Below are 17,627 nucleotides of genomic sequence, written 5' to 3' on the forward strand. Positions count from 1 at the left end.
GTGCCAGCCCACTAGCATGAAGTGACAAGCAGAACTGTCACTGGCACGGCTGAAGGTACACACGATAATGAAGAAATGACAAAGCAGAGTTTCCAGTGTTTATACCAGCTGTCTGTTAATGATTAATCCTCTAAGCAACCTCTGCACATATAATTATGCTATGCAATCAGCTGAACCATACAATCTGAACAGTGAATGCTTCCTTTTAATGCAACTTAACTGCACCATGTATGGGTTTGCTCTCCCAGCATATGTATCATGTGTATTTATCAATAATTAACTGCTCTGCTATCCCTTCATTTCCATTTACTTAGGATAGATGCTTTAGTGACAGTAATTTCTGTGCCTTCCCTTTAACCATTATTTCATCCTCCGAGACTGTGGTGTAAACAATAAAAATCCCAAAAAGCTTTATTCCCCAAAAGGTTTGACCAGTTTAAACAATGGCAGAAAGCTACTTCAGTTTAAATTATGAATGCCAATGAGATCCACTGAAATACACACATACAATACAGCATATATTATATATATATATATATATATATATATATATATATATATATATATATATATATATATATATATATATATATATATTATATATATATATATATTTTATATCTTTACAATATAAATCTCACATTCCAGTCATAATGCATGACAGGACTGATATTTTATGATTACCAGGAAATGCTTATACATCTTTATTTTTGATGACAGCCACCATTTAGGAATGCAGTGCTACTAAAGAAAAAGAAGAATTTATGTCACAGAATAAAAAATTTTGGGCATCTGATTTAGAGTTTTTGGTCTTTATTTATAATGCAAAATTTGTGGTCTTTATTTATAAGGTTTTATGGGCTAAATGCTACTAAATGTGACCAGGTCACTAGCAGAAATTTGCACACTGCACAAGAAGGCTGTTACTATGGTGACTTTAATAGGTGTCTCATATTAGGGCGTATGCAATAAATGTTAGGTAGCGTATCATTAAAAATTGCAGCAAGTCTCCATGCCAGATTAATTAGGGACATACCAATAGTGGGTGCAATGAAAAGATGGGTACATAATTTTATTTGGAGGGGGGAATAAGACATGATGATATTGTACTATGGGATCACTCTTTCTACAGACCATTAGAAAACTCTGGGTGTTGTTCAGGGTGCAGATACACCTTTTTCATCTATTTCCAGGTGGCACTGTCCCTATTAATGAATGACTGTTTGCCTGTAAAGCCACAGCTTAAATCTGCCCATGCAGTGCCACTTATGCATGCATAATACAACAACAACAACATTTGGAAGCAACAAGAATTTTCTGCAAAGTCAGTAGGAAAGTGGCTCTCCCAACTTGGCTACTTAAACTCCCAGCAGCTTTTATACCCAGCAGGTATAGGGAGTTTAATGTTGAGCCACTGCAGAGCTATGTAGGTCTATTGAGGACCACCATCAAAAAGAACTGAAATCCATTGTACCAAAAAAAGCTATAATCCAACCAGTAATATCAGCAGTAACATCCATGGAATGCAATACAAGCACAGTTGAATTTTGTACTCTTTGCCATGTGCAGTTAACTCCTTACTAGAACTAGCTACATCAGACAGGACCACATTTACTAGTATAAAACCAGCCAAAGAAGTTCCTGGGATGGATAGGTGGCAAGACACAACTTCTTATTTGTTTTATGTGTGTATTTTACCATGCTACCAACTGCACTGCACATTTACTACTGGTAATATTATTTGTCCTTAAAAACATATATGGGTGGTGGGTGGTGTTACTGTGCTTCACATCCTCAGGAATGCATCACATGGTTAAAAAAAATTTTTTTCTAAAGTATAAAAGATGTGCACAAGATGTACACTGCTCATCGGGTCTGGGGAATGCATGCTGGATGCTGGTATTTACTTTTGGATTTTCAGTTTATAAAGTTATTTACAACCACATTATTTGAGTACAGATGTATGTATTATTCTGAGGTTGCCTTCTCCTGTTCAAGGCTTTACAGCCCCTCTTGCATTGCAGGCACAAGACATTATTATTTGTCCTATAAAAAAAATTAATCTGAGTGCACGGGCCGCTGCCTAACCACACACTGCACCCAAAATGCCTGACTTATACAGAAATCATCTAAGACTGCATGTGCCTGTTAGGTAATTGATGAATGCAGAAGTGGCAGTTTATTTTTCCTGGTAACAACTGCTAGCAAGAGCAAATTACAGAACACATGATGATTTACTTAAAACTTCTGGAACCAAATTTCCCAAAATTGTGCACCATTGCCCTGAAAATATATTATCATGACTGAGCTGAGAGAAATTTTCTTTTGAACATACCGCCCAGTAAAGCCCAGTATTACACTTTTTTTAATGACCCCATGATCACTAGATGCCACTATGCATAGGAGTCTTTACAGCATTTCAGTAATATTCTCAGGCATGTGTTACAAGGGGAACTTTAAATTGAATAAAACAGTGGAATGCCAAGGAGAAATCACATGGTTCAAAAAGCCACTTCCTCCTCCATTCCACCACCCTCAGGCAAACTCCGGCTGAGGAGGTAGGAGACAAAACTCTAAATCACCAAAAAATTCATTTCCAGTAGTAATCCTGAGTGCACCACGTGAGTCAAGGTAATTGCCTTGAGGCAAAATTTGTTTAGTTGCCTACCCACTAAAATAGAAAATCACTTATGTGACATAACGCCCTGAATCTCCCTGTGTGCTTGCTACTGCCCTTTGGCACTGCTATAGCACCAGCTACCACTGTATTTGCCAACCTATTTTCCATCCATGCAAGACAGATCACCACCTTTATAAACTGTTAACATTTGATACATTCCTTAAAGAAATGCCAGTGACTAATAAATATGTTTTCGACAGTTTAGTAATTTTGACTATCAGGCTGAAATGGTCTTATCTGCATCTGACCTATCCTGCTGTTTGCCAACCCAAGCTCAACCACCACTAAAGTTCTCTTTAATTTTATAATCCAGATCCACAAATGGGTGGCGTTACTGTGTTTGTGTCATTGTATAGATGGAGCTAGTGTAATTCTAGAGCTGGGCGGTATGACCAAAAATTTATATCACGGTATTTTTCAAAATGATATTGGTGTCACGGTATTTGACGGTATTTTTTTTTTTCCATGGATGATTAGGTGTTAACCCCATTTCCTAATAAATTAGAGAATAATTACTGCAGTATTGAAAATCAGATTCAGGCAAGCGAAGGATCGGCAACAGAAAGTCGTAAGGTAAATCAGGCAGGCTTGGTTTCCCAGGCAAGGCCGCAGACAACATAGCACAGGAGGAGGCGTTTGATAGCTTTAAATACCCCCCCCCCGCATGCGCAGAACCGGCGCCGTCAGCGTGTCGCGGACGTGCACGCTTTGACGTGTACGTGCGTCAAAGCACGCGCACCTGGACGCGCATGCGCAACGTCCTGCGGACAACGTGACACGCGCACGCACGCAAGGAGGTGCACGAGACCGGCCCGCACGGGTGAGTACCTTGACACCCCGGTATTGCGGTATCTGAAAAATGAATATAGTTTTAAAAGAAAACACCGGTATTCGGTATTAAACGGTATATCGCCCAGCCCTATGTAATTCCATCACAAACAAGGTGGAAGTCTGCACATGAATATTTTGCAAAGCTCAGGGATCATCATCTGTAGAAACTAACTGCTGCTACTGGATAGCATGAGTGGGGGAAATATTAATCTAATCATTTTTTTTTTAAATCTTACATAAACAATTAAACAGAAAGCAACTTAAAAAAAGACAAGAAGAAAATTCATGGTTAGTGACTATAATATGGGATAGGACATACAGTGCTACTTGCCGTGGCTACAAAATGCCAAAAAATACCCTGCCATAGATAATATTGAGAATTGCCTCTGCTAAAAGAAATGTAGAAATAATTATCAGCATTGTCAATTTTGTAGCCACTACAAGTAGCTTTGAGTGTCATTGCACTAAAGGGCTTTTGACATGCTGATGGGCATCCCCAAAACATAGTAACATAGTAACATAGTAACATAGTAAGTTGGGTTGAAAAAAGACATATGTCCATCAAGTTCAACCATAATGCCTACATATAACCTGCCTAACTACTAGTTGATACAGAGGAAGGCAAAAAACCCCATCTGAAGCCTCTCTAATTTGCCGCAGAGGGGAAAAAATTCCTTCCTGACTCCAAGATGGCAATCGGACCAGTCCCTGGATCAACTAGTACTAAGAGCTATCTCCCATAACCCTGTATTCCCTCACTTGCTAAGAATCCATCCAGCCCCTTCTTAAAGCTATATAATGTATCAGCCAGCACAACTGATTCGGGGAGGGAATTCCAGAACTTCACAGCTCTCACTGTAAAAAATCCTTTCTGAATATTTAAATGGAACCTCCCTTCTTCTAAACGAAGTGGGTGCCCTCGTGTCCGTTGGAAGGACCTACTGGTAAATAAAACATTAGAGAGGTTATTATATGATCCCTTTATATATTTATACATAGTTATCATGTCACCTCTTAAGCGTCTCTTCTCCAGTGTAAACAGACCCAACTTGGCCAGTCTTTCTTCATAACTGAGACTTTCCATACCCTCTAGCAAATTCCATTATCTGATGCAAACATGGCAAACTCTCTGCACTCCATTCTCCTCATTTAAAACTAAAAGGCTGATGGCAAAGGTTATCAGTGTTTTGTCACCAAAACTGCTTAATGCAGCAGGATTTCTCCCCCAGGTGTGGCAGACATGTGGCCACAGGTTTAACATGAAAGGTGTTTTAAATGTTAAGCATAAGGGCCATAATGTATAAAACTTGAATCTAAATAGCAGCTACACTAATAGCCAGTTGTTTTGTGTTTTATTATTTGCCTTTTGTAACAGCTCTGCGACAAATTCCCAGTGCTGTAAATAAAGTGAATTGTAAGTCGCAGATCTGGCAAGTTGTCCCTCGGATTTATGTATGCACGAGTAGCTGCCCACTACTTCCATTAATGAATAAGCGCTGAACAGTTATGTTTTGAAAAATTTGTAAACTGGCAACAAAAGTGTCTATTCATACATTTCTAGCAAAAAGAAACTTGCTAAGAATAGGTGTAATGGTGCACCCAGAATACAGACTCATGTCTGCCTCTTATCCAGATATGTTATGTACACAAAACCAACGAAATCATGCCCAATACTAGCATGCACTTAAATAGATGCCACAGTAGAGTTCAGCCTTATAAAAAGCACTGGAACATTTATAGTAATACAAACACACAGCACAACACATTGGCCCCATGAAGAACACTCAAGAACACATGTGTACCTCATGTTTTTTTTTTTTTTTTAGAATAAAGAAGAAAACCATTTATGAGGGCAAGGTGTACACTGTAAAATTTCACAAAAAGACGATCTCAACAAAAAAGCATTTCACTGTTCCTTTAAATGAGCTAGAGGTAAGCATGCGATGTGCATCCTAAAAACAACTGTGTAAAACGGTGACCTAGCCACATGTTAAATATATAATTATATGTAATAGGTATATATAAGTTTATAAAACAGTAAGGCAATTCATTTTTCGTTGGCTCACATATCATACTCTATGTTATAGTTACAAATTCCACACTGTTCCTAAATATGGACATAAAGTTTGCACTCAGAACCATGTTCTTAGGAGGCCAGGGTGTATATTCTCCTCTGCAGAGACTCTTGATGACTATGGGAATGTTTACATTTTGTTCACATGGTTGGGCTGCACATTCTGTCACTGCTGTACAAAATGCCACTGACTTACAAAGAAGCCATTTTAATACCTGTTACAGTAACAGGTCGTGTGTAAAGCAAACATGATTTAAGGGAAGTATATATCATGCTTTGTTACCAGGATTTAACTGAATCAGATATAGGTCGGTTAGGCTCACTGGAGGGCTCAATACATGGGCAGACAATCTTCCAAATAATTCTGAAGAAAGAAAGTTCCTAATTATCATCAGTTAAAAACTGTACCATTTCTGAAAGGTCTCTCTTCAGTATGTTTTCCAGTAATCGGTCTCTCTATATGCAGTTTTAAAAAGAGGCCGATTACGGAGAGGGGGATACTAAAGAGTAACTTGATTACAGACATTTTCACTGGCTACATTTAGAAACTCTCTCAGTTCCACGAGATAAAGTTATAATACATTTGCATTTTCATGACAGTTCTCCTTTTCCCTTGCTGCATATATGCACTTAAATATAAGAAGGAAGCTGTCATACTGTACTACTCAGCCAAGGTAATTTTTCATTTCAAATTAGAAACATACCCTATTGGTTACAAATGAATTATACAGACTTCGGACTGCATATAAAATGCCTCAATATGTCAGCTCAAACCCAATGTGTAGTGAAATATCCAAATGATAAAATAAACTAAACTATGCTTACGCTTACTTCGGTAATACTATTTTATATTTTTTTAAAAATCCCCTTCAATTCTAGCAGCATGTTATCTCCGAAGTTCTTTTACAGTTGTGTTTATGCAAGAATAAACAGTCTTCTCAAGGGGTAATTAATTTTACTGCAGGAGTTCGTTGAAAACACAGCTAAAATCATGCCTGGGTCCATGCACATTTCAAAAAGGCAGCAGCCCTTTAACAAGAAAATCTGGAATGCTGGCCAGTCACGAAACTTCGTCAGGTTCTGAGTTTATGTAGCAAAGGCAGCCTTTCTAGTGTTTTGCATTAGAAGAGAAACAGAATAATCAGCCAGGCAGCCCTCTACTGCAAAATATGAATACATTGCCCCAGTTGTCAAGCTTTCCTTTTAACTGTGCCCGGTAGGCTCAGCATGGTACTCAATAAAAGATCATGGGGTATATACACTGGAAAAATCTTTTTATGGGCAGAAGGATAGTAACTGATAAACAGATGCTTCTACAATGAGTACAAGATGATCTTACATAAAGAACATGTTGAAACAGCCATGGGTCTGTCTAACCTTGTCCATGTCTGAATAAAAGACATTACGCTTGGGTCAAATAAGCAACTTTTACACCATGTTTTTCTAGTCCAGTGAAATATGTACAATGAGAATTTTACTGTAAATTTACATAGGAGCAGGGTGACTTTTTTTTTTTTTTTGTTTGTGGAGGCTAAAGATGGGCCATACATAGACTGACCTAAAGCTAATGTGAGACTTAGTGGATTTGCTGCTGGCGTAAAAATGAACCCCACAACTACCTCTGGTTGTTCCCACTGACTTCCAGGGATACTGTGCAAAAGTGTGGGTGGGAGAATTTTTTTCACCCTAAAATGCATAGGATGTAAAAGTATTCATACATGCACTTCTGTAAGGGGTTCTCAATCCATTTGTGTTTGTGATCAGTTAGTGTAAATGTGTTTTAGTTAGTTTTATAGCGAGAACAGCAGTGGGTAAGGACATCCCAGGCACATTATTATACAGTCAAATGCAGTCTGTATTTACAAAACCCACACATTATATGCAATGAGATACAGTGGGTAAACATGGCAGATATTCAGGCATGCTACCAGCCATCTAGGCCAGTATGGCAAGAATGTGATGAGAATGGGGCAACAGAATCCATGAGCACACCCAGACCTCTATATTAGATAATCCTGCCTGATGCACAGACCCTGGGGAGACGGCACTCCCCCAAACAAGGCAACAAAAAAAAAAAAAAAATAGGCACCGGCACTGAAGGCGATGCAAGTGGGGAACAAGCCCCTGGTGTTTAATGAGTCAAACTAAGCAGAACAACATTTCAGGGGTGTGACCCTTCCTCTGGTGTTGAGAATGAATAAGGTTATACAATTCAGGGAACTGCAGACATTGTTTTGTTTATTACAGACATGGAAAAAATAGTTTCTGGCTTCAAAAAGTTAGGGCAAACTCTAGTGAAGAGATCATATTTATAAAAATTTTTTTTGTATGTTTATACAGTATTTTAGTACCTACCTGTATAAACAACACACATACACTAAGTATACAAACCCTGGAATGTGTCGAACAGCACTACAAATGGTATTGTTGAGAGACTACGAGTTCCATCTTGCACAGACTGGATCATCTGCCAGTTAAACTCTGACACCATGGGCACTGTTTGACACTACTCTTTCAGTGCTATGTCTAGACACCTCCAGTGTGTGCAACACACACACCAGATAATTTACACAATACACCGAAGAGATACATTTCCCTGTAAAGATTTTGTATGTTTATTTTAAACTAGCACAGGTATAGGATCTGTTACATGGAAACCCGTTATCCAGAAAGTCCTTAATTACAAGAAAGCGATCTCCCATAAACATTTTTAATAAAAAAAATTTCATTTCTAGACAAGATTTCCTTTTTTCTGTAATAATTAAGCATTTCAGCAAAGAATGTTTTCTAAAGAACTTCAGTTTGTCCCCTACTTCTTTTCTACTGTGCTTAGATTACGTTATTGTCATTTTTAATAATGGACAGAGTAATATACAAACAAAAACACTGTAGCGATAAAACATGTTTAATTAAGGTTAATAAACCTTAAAGGCTAAGGGTGCAGGCACACTCAGCGAACAAAAGAAAAGTTTTGTGTTTTTTGGCAGATATCAGCATAACTAAAAAAAATTTCTAAAGGAATACTGTTATGGGAAAACATGTTTTTTTCAAAACATATCAGTTAATAGAGCTGCTCCAGCAGAATCCTGCATTAAAATCTGTTTCTCAAAAACGCAGATTATTTTATATTTAATTTTGAAATTTCACATGGGGGTAGCCATGTTCTTCATTTCCTAGGGTGCCACAGCCATGTGACCTGTGCGCTATAAAATGCAGTTACACTTTACTGCCCCCCCCCCCCCACTTTGAATCCTTTGAAATGTACTGCCCTGTGTGACCTTGCCCTAAAACGTTATTGGCTGAAGATCTACAGACTATCAAACTGCAAGAACCAAAGCAATGCGCCTCTCTGCAAATAAATTAAGGGCTGTGGCACACAGGGAGGTTTGTCACCCGCGACAAATCTCCCTTGTCATGGGTGACTAATCTCCCCGGAATGCAATCTCACCAGCAAAAATGTAAATCACCGGTGGGATGGCATATGCGGCACCGCAATTTCCACGAAATCGCTGAAGTTTCCTCTTAAGGCTTCTGGGAAATCGCAGCGCCGCTTATGCCATCCCACCAGCAATTTACATTCTCGCCAGTGGGATGGCATTTCGGGGAGATTAGTCGCCCGCAACAAGGGAGATTTGTCGCGGGCGACTAATCTCCCCGCGACTAATCTCCCCGTGTGCCAGAGCCCTTACCCAACAGTCCCAATTTATTCTCCTAAACCAGTGCTGTCCAACTTCTACGGTGCCGAGGGCCGGAATTTCTCTAGCATACATGGTGGAGGGCCGCTAATGGAAGCCAGTTTTGACCACTCCCCCTTTTGAAACCACACCCACTTCAAACCACACCTATTTTATCACAATGGTGGTAGCACAGCAAAATCCCAAATGCTTGGTCCTTACTGTGTGGATATCAACCATCATTCATATGTGAAAGAATTATGTCATATTAAGATATACCCTTAAATTCCATATGCCTCCTCCTCCCCTGTGGATAGCAGAGCAACCCCCAGTACATAATTACACACCTTAGGGACCATTTAATGGCTATTTCCAACTGCTAACAAACTCCCACAACAACCCCCTGCCAGGTTCACCTCCCACAAGCAGCATAGGGCAAGCAGAGTATGGCACACACAGGCAGCACTCTGCCTGTCCTATGCTGTCTGTGTGTGCCATACTCTGCCTGTCCTACCCTGCCTGGGTGTGCCATACTCTGCCTTCCCTATGCTGCCTCTGTGTGCCATACTCTGCCTGCCCTACCCTGCCTGTGTGTGCCATACTCTGCCTGCCCTACCCTGACTGTGTGCCATACTCTGCCTGCCCTACCCTTCCTGTGTGTGCCATACCCTCCCTGACCTATGCTGCCTGTGTGTGCCATACTCTACCTGCCCTATGCTGGCTGTATGTGCCATACTCTGCCTACAGTACCTATGTCTGAGGTGTGAAGAAGTGAACAATGGGAGTGATTACAGTCTGAGCCTGAGGTGTGAACACTGCAGGGGGTGAACAATGCAGAGATAAAAGGTGTGAAAAACACAGGGGATTACATGATTAAACAATACAGGAGGATTACAGCCTGAATCTGAGGTGAGAACCATGTAGGGGGGCAGTTAATCTCAGTACTGATACCATTTAATGCTTACTCAAAGGTAAGCCATCAAAGCAGCCAGACAGGTGGGGGGCCACACAGAGGGGGGTCGCGGGCCGCCAGTTGGACAGCACTGTCCTAAACCAATATTTACAAACAGTTAGACCAAAGAAAATAACTAGTTCTATATGTAGGGTGGCTGATAATGGTCATTAAACAATAGAAACTGGCAGTAAGCCTTATCCAGCCAGCTGCCCCACCACCCTCAGCGTGTTAAAGGAACAGTAACACCAAAAAATGAAAGTGTATAAAAGTAACTAAAATATAATGTGCTGCTGCCCTGCACTGGTAAAAGTTGTGTGTTTACTTCAGAAAGTCTTCTATAATTTATATAAATAAGCTGCTATGTAGCCATGGAGGCAGCCATTCAAAGGAGAAAAGGCACAGGCACATAGCAGATAACAGATAAAACACTATTGTATTCTACAGAACTTATCCGTTATCTGCTATGTAACCTGTGCCTTTTCTCCTTTTTTCCAGCTTGAATGGCTGCCCCCGTGGCTACACAGCAGCTTATTATATATATTATAGTAGTGTTACTGTAGCAAACACACCAGTTTTACCAGTGCATTATATTTTTATTACTTTAAAGCTCTTTTATTTTTTGGTGTTACTGTTCCTTTAAGATTCATCTTGCCGATTACTCAAGGTCAGGAGAAAGTGACTGACAAGACACATGGTAAGGCCAATTGAAATTCGTCTGAAAAACTTTCAATTAAGCATTCTCTGGATTAACAATTCCAAGATCGACACTATCACACCAGAGGACAGTATGCCCTGTGTGCAATCAGACTCAGGCATTATTGTGAAACAGAAAATGCACCAGCACCATGATAAATAATGATTATATGTGCACATGCATGGAATTTGAGTGTCAAACTATGTTAGTTAGCTTAAAAGATAACACAAACAGACAATCATTTCAGATCATTTGCCAAATTATTCTAGAAACGCAAATATTTAACTGCCTACTCTTTAGGGCTCTGGCACACGGGGAAATTAGTCGCCCGCGGCAAAACTCCCTGTTCGCGGGCGACTAATCTCCCCAAATTGCCTACCCCTGCCATCCCACCGGCGAACATGTAAGTCGCCGGCGGGATGGCAGACGCAGCGGGGCAATTTCAGGAAATCAGCGAAAAAGACTCGCGAGTCTTTTTCAGCGATTTGCGCGAAATTGCGCCGCCGCATCTGCCATCCCGCCGGCGACTTACATGTTCGCCGGTGGGATGGCAGGGGTAGGCAACTCGGGGAGATTCGTCGCCCGCGAACAGGGAGTTTTGCCGCGGGCGACTAATCTCCCCGTGTGCCAGAGCCCTTACCAAAAGATGTAAATGCTTGAGGGTGGGTATACCACATCATGTTTATCACACATTTCTGATACAATTTCAGCATCTTTTTGATAGTACTTTTTATGCTGCTGCTCATTCTCATAAGGAACCGTTCCACATTTTGCTCTAGGTCAGTGCTGTCCAACTTCTGTGGTACCGAGGGCCGGAATTTTTCTGACCTAAGTGGTGGAGGGCTGATAATGGAAGCCAGTTTTGACCACTCCCCTTTTTGAAACCGCACCCACTTGAAACCGCACCCGTGTTATCACATGACCATACCCATATTAATGGTTGAAGTACAGCAAAAACCTGCCATACTCTGCCTTCCCTACCCTGCCTGTGTGTGCCATACTCTGCCTTCCCTACCTTGCCTGTGTGTGCCATACTCTGCCTGCCCTACCCTGCCCTGCCTGTGTGTGCCATACTCTGCCTTCCCTACCCTGCCTGTGTGTGCCATACTCTGCCTTCCCTACCCTGCCTGCGTATGCCATACTTTGACTGTGTGTGCCATTCTTGGCTGGTTTGTGCCATACTTGGCCTGTGTGTGCCATACTCTGCCTGCCCTACCCTGCCCTGCCTGTGTGTGCCATACTCTGCCTGCCCTACCCTGCCTGTGTGTGCCATACTCTGCCTTCCCTACCCTGCCTGTGTGTGTCATTCTTGGCTGGTTTGTGCCATACTTGGCCTGTGTGTGCAATACTCTGCCTGCCCTACCCTGCCTGTGTGTGCCATACTCTGCCTGCCCTATGCTGCCTGGGTGTGCCATACTCTGCCTGTCCTACCCTGCCTGTGTGCCATACTCTGCCTGCCCTATGCTGCCTGTGTGTGCCATACTCTGTCTGCCCTACCCTGCCTGTGTGTGTGTGCCATACTCTGCCTGCCCTACCCTGCCTGTGTGTGCCATACTCTGCCTGCCCTATGCTGCCTGTGTGTGCCATACTCTGCCTGCCCTACCCTGCCTGTGTGTGCCATACTCTGCCTGCCCTACCCTGCCTGTGTGTGCCATACTCTGCCTACCCTATCCTGCCTGTGTGTGCCATACTCTGCTTGCCCTATGCTGTATGGCACACACAGGCAGCACACAGTGACACAATGCTGGCACTGCTCCTACAGTCTGCACAATAACTATATATTAAAAAACTTTATAATTGCAGTACTACCTCAGTATATGTTCTTTTCGTAGGGTGAAGGGATAATTTGTGGGTTTCTACTGCTCCTGAGGTGTGAACAGGGGAACAATGTGGGTGATTACAGCCTGAGCCTGAGGTGTGAACACTGCAAGGGTTGAACAATGCAGAGATTAAAAGGTGTGAACAACACAGGGGATTACATTTTTAAACAATACAGAGGGATTACAGCCTGAATCTGAGGTGAGAACCATGCAGGGGGCCAGTTAATCTCAGTACTGATACCATTTAAAGTTTACACAAGAGTAAGGCATCAAAGCAGCCAGACAGGTGGGGGGCTACACAGAGGGGGGTCGCGCGCATGCGGCCCGCGGGCCGCCAGTTGGACAGTAGGTTGTGCATGTGGTAGCCTTATACCCTTATCTTCCTTCTACACTTTTAACTGGATATCAGATTGCTGAGCCACACACCCACTAACTGCCCCATCCCCTGGAGTCCTGGGATAAAGGGTAAGCTTAGGGCAGATCACTAGGGCTGGAAATGTTGGAAGGAATATTATCCAATAAAGACAGAGAGAAATACAAGTATGGGATCCCTTATCCGGAAACCCGTTATCCAGAAAGCTCCAAATTACTGAAAGGCCATCTCCCATAGACTCCATTATAAGCAAGTAATTCTAATTTTTAAAAATGATTCCCCCTTTTCTCTGTAGAAATAAAACACTACCTTGTACTTGATACCAACTAAGATATAAATAATCCTTATTGGATGCAAAACAAGCCTATTACGGAATTACGGAAAGCCCGCTTATCCGGAATATCCCGAGCATTCTAGATAACGGGTCCTATACCTGTACTGTTATTAAAATATTATAAAGCTGTAGAGTGACAAAATGGTGCTCTATGGCTTTTTCTAAGAAAGGAAGCTGTAGGAAAATAAACAGCATTTATTTGGTAGTGTGCTTAAATAGCTATTGGGGCAAATTATTGCCTCTGTTTGGGTGGGCCAGACAGGGCATACAATCTAAATCAGTGTTATGTGCTCATACATGTGATCAGACTATAAGAACTGCACTGTTAAGTTGGCCATGCATGAACCGATAAAATCACAGACCGTCTGTAAAGTCAGTCAGTAAATTATTACCTATATAAGTGGGCCTCAGACGAACTAGCCCAACCAATATCTGCCCAAAATCAGCCATGTCAATTGGGTGAGCTCCCCAAATGAGCAGATCTTTTAGTGTATGGCCAGCCTTAGAGCCTCTAGGCCAGAAAATGGCCCTATACACAAGCTTAACATGTGTTACATCGTCATAAACCATTTTTGTTAAATCAAAATAATGTTGTTGGGGCTGCACAGGCATTAACCACATTGTAAATTGTGCAGCACCAGCTGTAAGGGACCCAAATTGTGGTTTCCAGGTTACTCTTTGATCTATGCCACTGGTAACACACAATGAGGCAAGATCAAAAAGAAGTGGCAGGCATGAGAAGGGGAGGCGTAATGGTTAGATTCTCATTAAAACTATAAAATTGGCTGGCCTGACCATCTGTTTGGGGCCAGCTAAAGCAGAATAGGGACAGCGGACTGCATGATATTCAGAACTTGGAGAACTAGAAAGTTCTAACTTAGGAGGTACAAAGCTGCTGCCCAGACTACAGGCTGTTGGTGTGCCAGGATATAATGTACAGGAAAATCTGGAGGGTCACAGTTTACCCATCGCTGTTCTAGATTGTATGCTCCTGCAGACAACCTGCTCTTGCCTTTATATGTCCTTGTTCTGTCTCTTGGGTTCCTCTACATCACAGGTTCTGACTATTGAAACAATGTAGAAGAGGGCTGTCCAACTGGCGGCCCGCGACCCCCCTCTGTGTGGCTGCTTTGATGGCTTACCTTTGTGGAAGATTTAAATGGTATCAGTACTGAGATTAAATGGCCCCCTGCATGGTTCACACCTCATATTCAGGTTGTATTTGTAATTGTTTAAATATGTAATCTCCTGTACTGTTCACACCTTTTAATCCCTGCATTGTTCACCCCCTGCAGTGTTCACACCTCAGGCTTGGGCTGTAATCACCCCCATTGTTCCCCTGTTCACACCTCAGACTGTAGGAGCAGTGCCAGCATTGTGTCAGGCAGCATAGGGCAGGCACAGTATGGCACACACAGACAGGGTAGGGCAGGCAGAGTATGGCACACACAGGCAGGGTAGGGCAGGCAGAGTATGGCACACACAAGCAGCATAGTTACATAGTTACATAGTTACATAGTTACATAGGGTTGAAAAAAGACCTGTGTCCATCAAGTTCAACCCATCCAAGTAAACCCAGCACACCTAACCCACACCTACCAATCTATACACTCACATACATAAACTATAAATACAACCACTAGTACTAACTGTAGATATTAGTATCACAATAGCCTTGGATATTCTGATTGATCAAGAACTCATCCAGGCCCCTCTTAAAGGCATTAACAGAATCTGCCATTACCACATCACTAGGAAGGGCATTCCATAACCTCACTGCCCTCACCGTGAAAAACCACCTACGCTGCTTCAAATGGAAGCTCCGTTCCTCTAATCTAAAGGGGTGACCTCTGGTGCGTTGATTGTTTTTATGGGAAAAAAGAACATCCCCCAACTGCCTATAATCCCCTCTAATGTACTTGTACAGAGTAATCATGTCCCCTCGCAAGCGCCTCTTTTCCAGAGAAAACAACCCCAACCTCGACAGTCTAACCTCATAGTTTAAATCTTCCATCCCCTTAACCAGTTTAGTTGCACGTCTCTGCACTCTCTCCAGCTCATTAATATCCTTCTTAAGGACAGGAGCCCAAAACTGCACTGCATACTCAAGGTGAGGCCTTACCAGGGACCTATAAAGGGGCAAAATTATGTTCTCATCCCTTGAGTCAATGCCCTTTTTTATACAAGACAGCACTTTATTTGCTTTAGTAGCCACAGAATGACACTACCTGCTCTATGCTGCCTGTGTGTGCCATACTCTGCCTGCCTTATGCTGCCTGTGGGAGGCGAACCTGGCAGGGGTTTGTTCTGGGAGTTTGTTAGCATTTGAAAATAGTCATTATATGGTCCCAAAGATGTGTAATTATGTGCTGGGGGTTGCTGTGCTATCCACAGGGGAGGAGGAGACGGCACATGGATTTAAGGGTATGTCTTAATATGACATAACATAATTCTTTCACATATGAATGAAGGGGGATATCCCTACAGTGAGCACCAACCATTTGGGTTTTTGCTGCTCTACCACCATTAATGTGGGCATAGTCTAAAAAGCTCTTGTGATAACATGGGTGTGGTTTCAAGTGGGTGTGGCCAAACTGGCTTCGATTATCGGCCCTCTACTGTGTTGGTCGGAAAAATTCCGGCCCTTGGTACCGCAGAAGTTGGACAGCGCTGCCAGAAGATGCCAGCTGATTAACAGATCTATGATGAAGCACGTAAGGCACTGTGAGAAACAGTAAGAGAAAGAATACTGCTTTCCATACCAAGAACTTTAAATCAATTACATGACCAGGATTCGTGAGCACGTGGTCTATCATATAATCCACCTGCTATAAGGTAATGCCACACAGGATGATTCTTGGCCCGAGGATAAATTGCACAAGTATGTATTTTGATGCTGAAATCTGCTCCATTTGCCTGCACCCATGCTGATGCAGTGATTCCAGGGGCAGTCACAGGAGAAGGCTAAAGTTAACAGTGTGGCATTAACCTAAAGGTGCCTATACATGCACTAATATTACTGTACCAATCAAGGTTTCATATAATTTTCAGTGCGTGTATGGTAGGGTTGACCAGGGTGGAAAATTTTGATTGCGTGCCTGAATATCGGCAGTAGGTTAGCTGAATCGTCAGATATGGGTAGAATTCTATTGTTTCTTTAGAAATTTGTTAAAGAGTTCCAAACAACACATAAAAACCTTAATAAGCCTTGCACTGTAATCTGTTCCCTCAAAAAGTATGAATAAATACCATTTTTATATGCTGAAATCCAACTGCAAAACAGTTCTTCACTTTCCGCATCATTTGCAATCCTGACAGGGGAGGAGGGACTAAAACATGTTACAAATTGTAACAACTTCTCCACAGCTTACAGACAACATGCAGGAAATACATAACCCACAATGCATTTCACTGTGATGTTCCATTCCTTATTGACTACCGTTACATTTTAGTCTCAAAGTAGTCAGCCAGTTTAGAAGGAGAACAGGGGGCCAGGCTAACATAACTGTTCCAAATCATTTTTTTATATTAAAAGTCATGAAAAAGCTGCATGTATAATTGATGTAAATTGCAAAGTTGCTTAAAATTGTGGTTACTTTTCAAAAAGCTTAGGTTGTGTTTGGGTGGAGTTCCCCTTTAGCATTAGTAGAATGGACAAACAGTCTTTCCTGCAACCAATGGCCAGATCTCAGCCAGTGCTTGGGCGCACTAAGGGCGCCCAAGCAAAATATAAGTTCAGGGCTGAATCGGCAGGTGGAGGTAGAATTCCTATTGTTTCTACCTCCATATCTGACAATTCAGCCCTGAACATCAGTGGAGAGTGGGAACGATCTTTAAAAATCGTTATTGCTACGTGTATGGCCACCTTAAATCTCCACCTTAAAGCCAGACAGAGCTGTGCTGAAGAGTGATAAGGGACAGGGAAAATGTTTTCTTTGATCTGTAGTAACACCACATCCCAGTCAAGATATGGAAACTTGTGACTGATAAATAAGCAAACATTACAGCAGTATTGCTGCTCCTTTAAGTCATGTGCTACTTACATATCAGTGCAGAAGAAAAAGGATGGCAGCGTCTTAGATAGGGGATAAACTTTGCCTAGAAAACAAAGAGCAACAATTAAGAATTGTATCTAGTATTGGCACGCTTTGTAGCAATCCCCCCCCCCCCATGCACACCTTTAAATATCATA

At 41.9% G+C, this 17,627-nt stretch overlaps 1 protein-coding gene across 4 annotated transcripts in view; it reads right to left on the reverse strand.

Moving 5' to 3' along the window:
- daam1 (dishevelled associated activator of morphogenesis 1) overlaps positions 1–17,627 on the reverse strand; it is a 109,272-nt gene that overhangs the window by 64,868 nt on the left and 26,777 nt on the right. For 3 of the 4 annotated variants that reach the window (XM_004917214.3, XM_012969028.3, XM_012969024.3), the window contains exon 2: positions 17,479–17,533. The exons of the other annotated variant lie outside the window; for it this stretch is intronic. The gene's annotated coding sequence lies outside the window, so the exon portion shown is untranslated. The remainder of the gene's footprint in view (positions 1–17,478; positions 17,534–17,627) is intronic. 4 annotated transcript variants of the gene reach the window in all.

This window comes from Xenopus tropicalis, chromosome 8 (genome assembly GCF_000004195.4).
Source record: "Xenopus tropicalis strain Nigerian chromosome 8, UCB_Xtro_10.0, whole genome shotgun sequence".
In the NCBI taxonomy this organism is placed as follows: Eukaryota; Metazoa; Chordata; class Amphibia; order Anura; family Pipidae; genus Xenopus; species Xenopus tropicalis.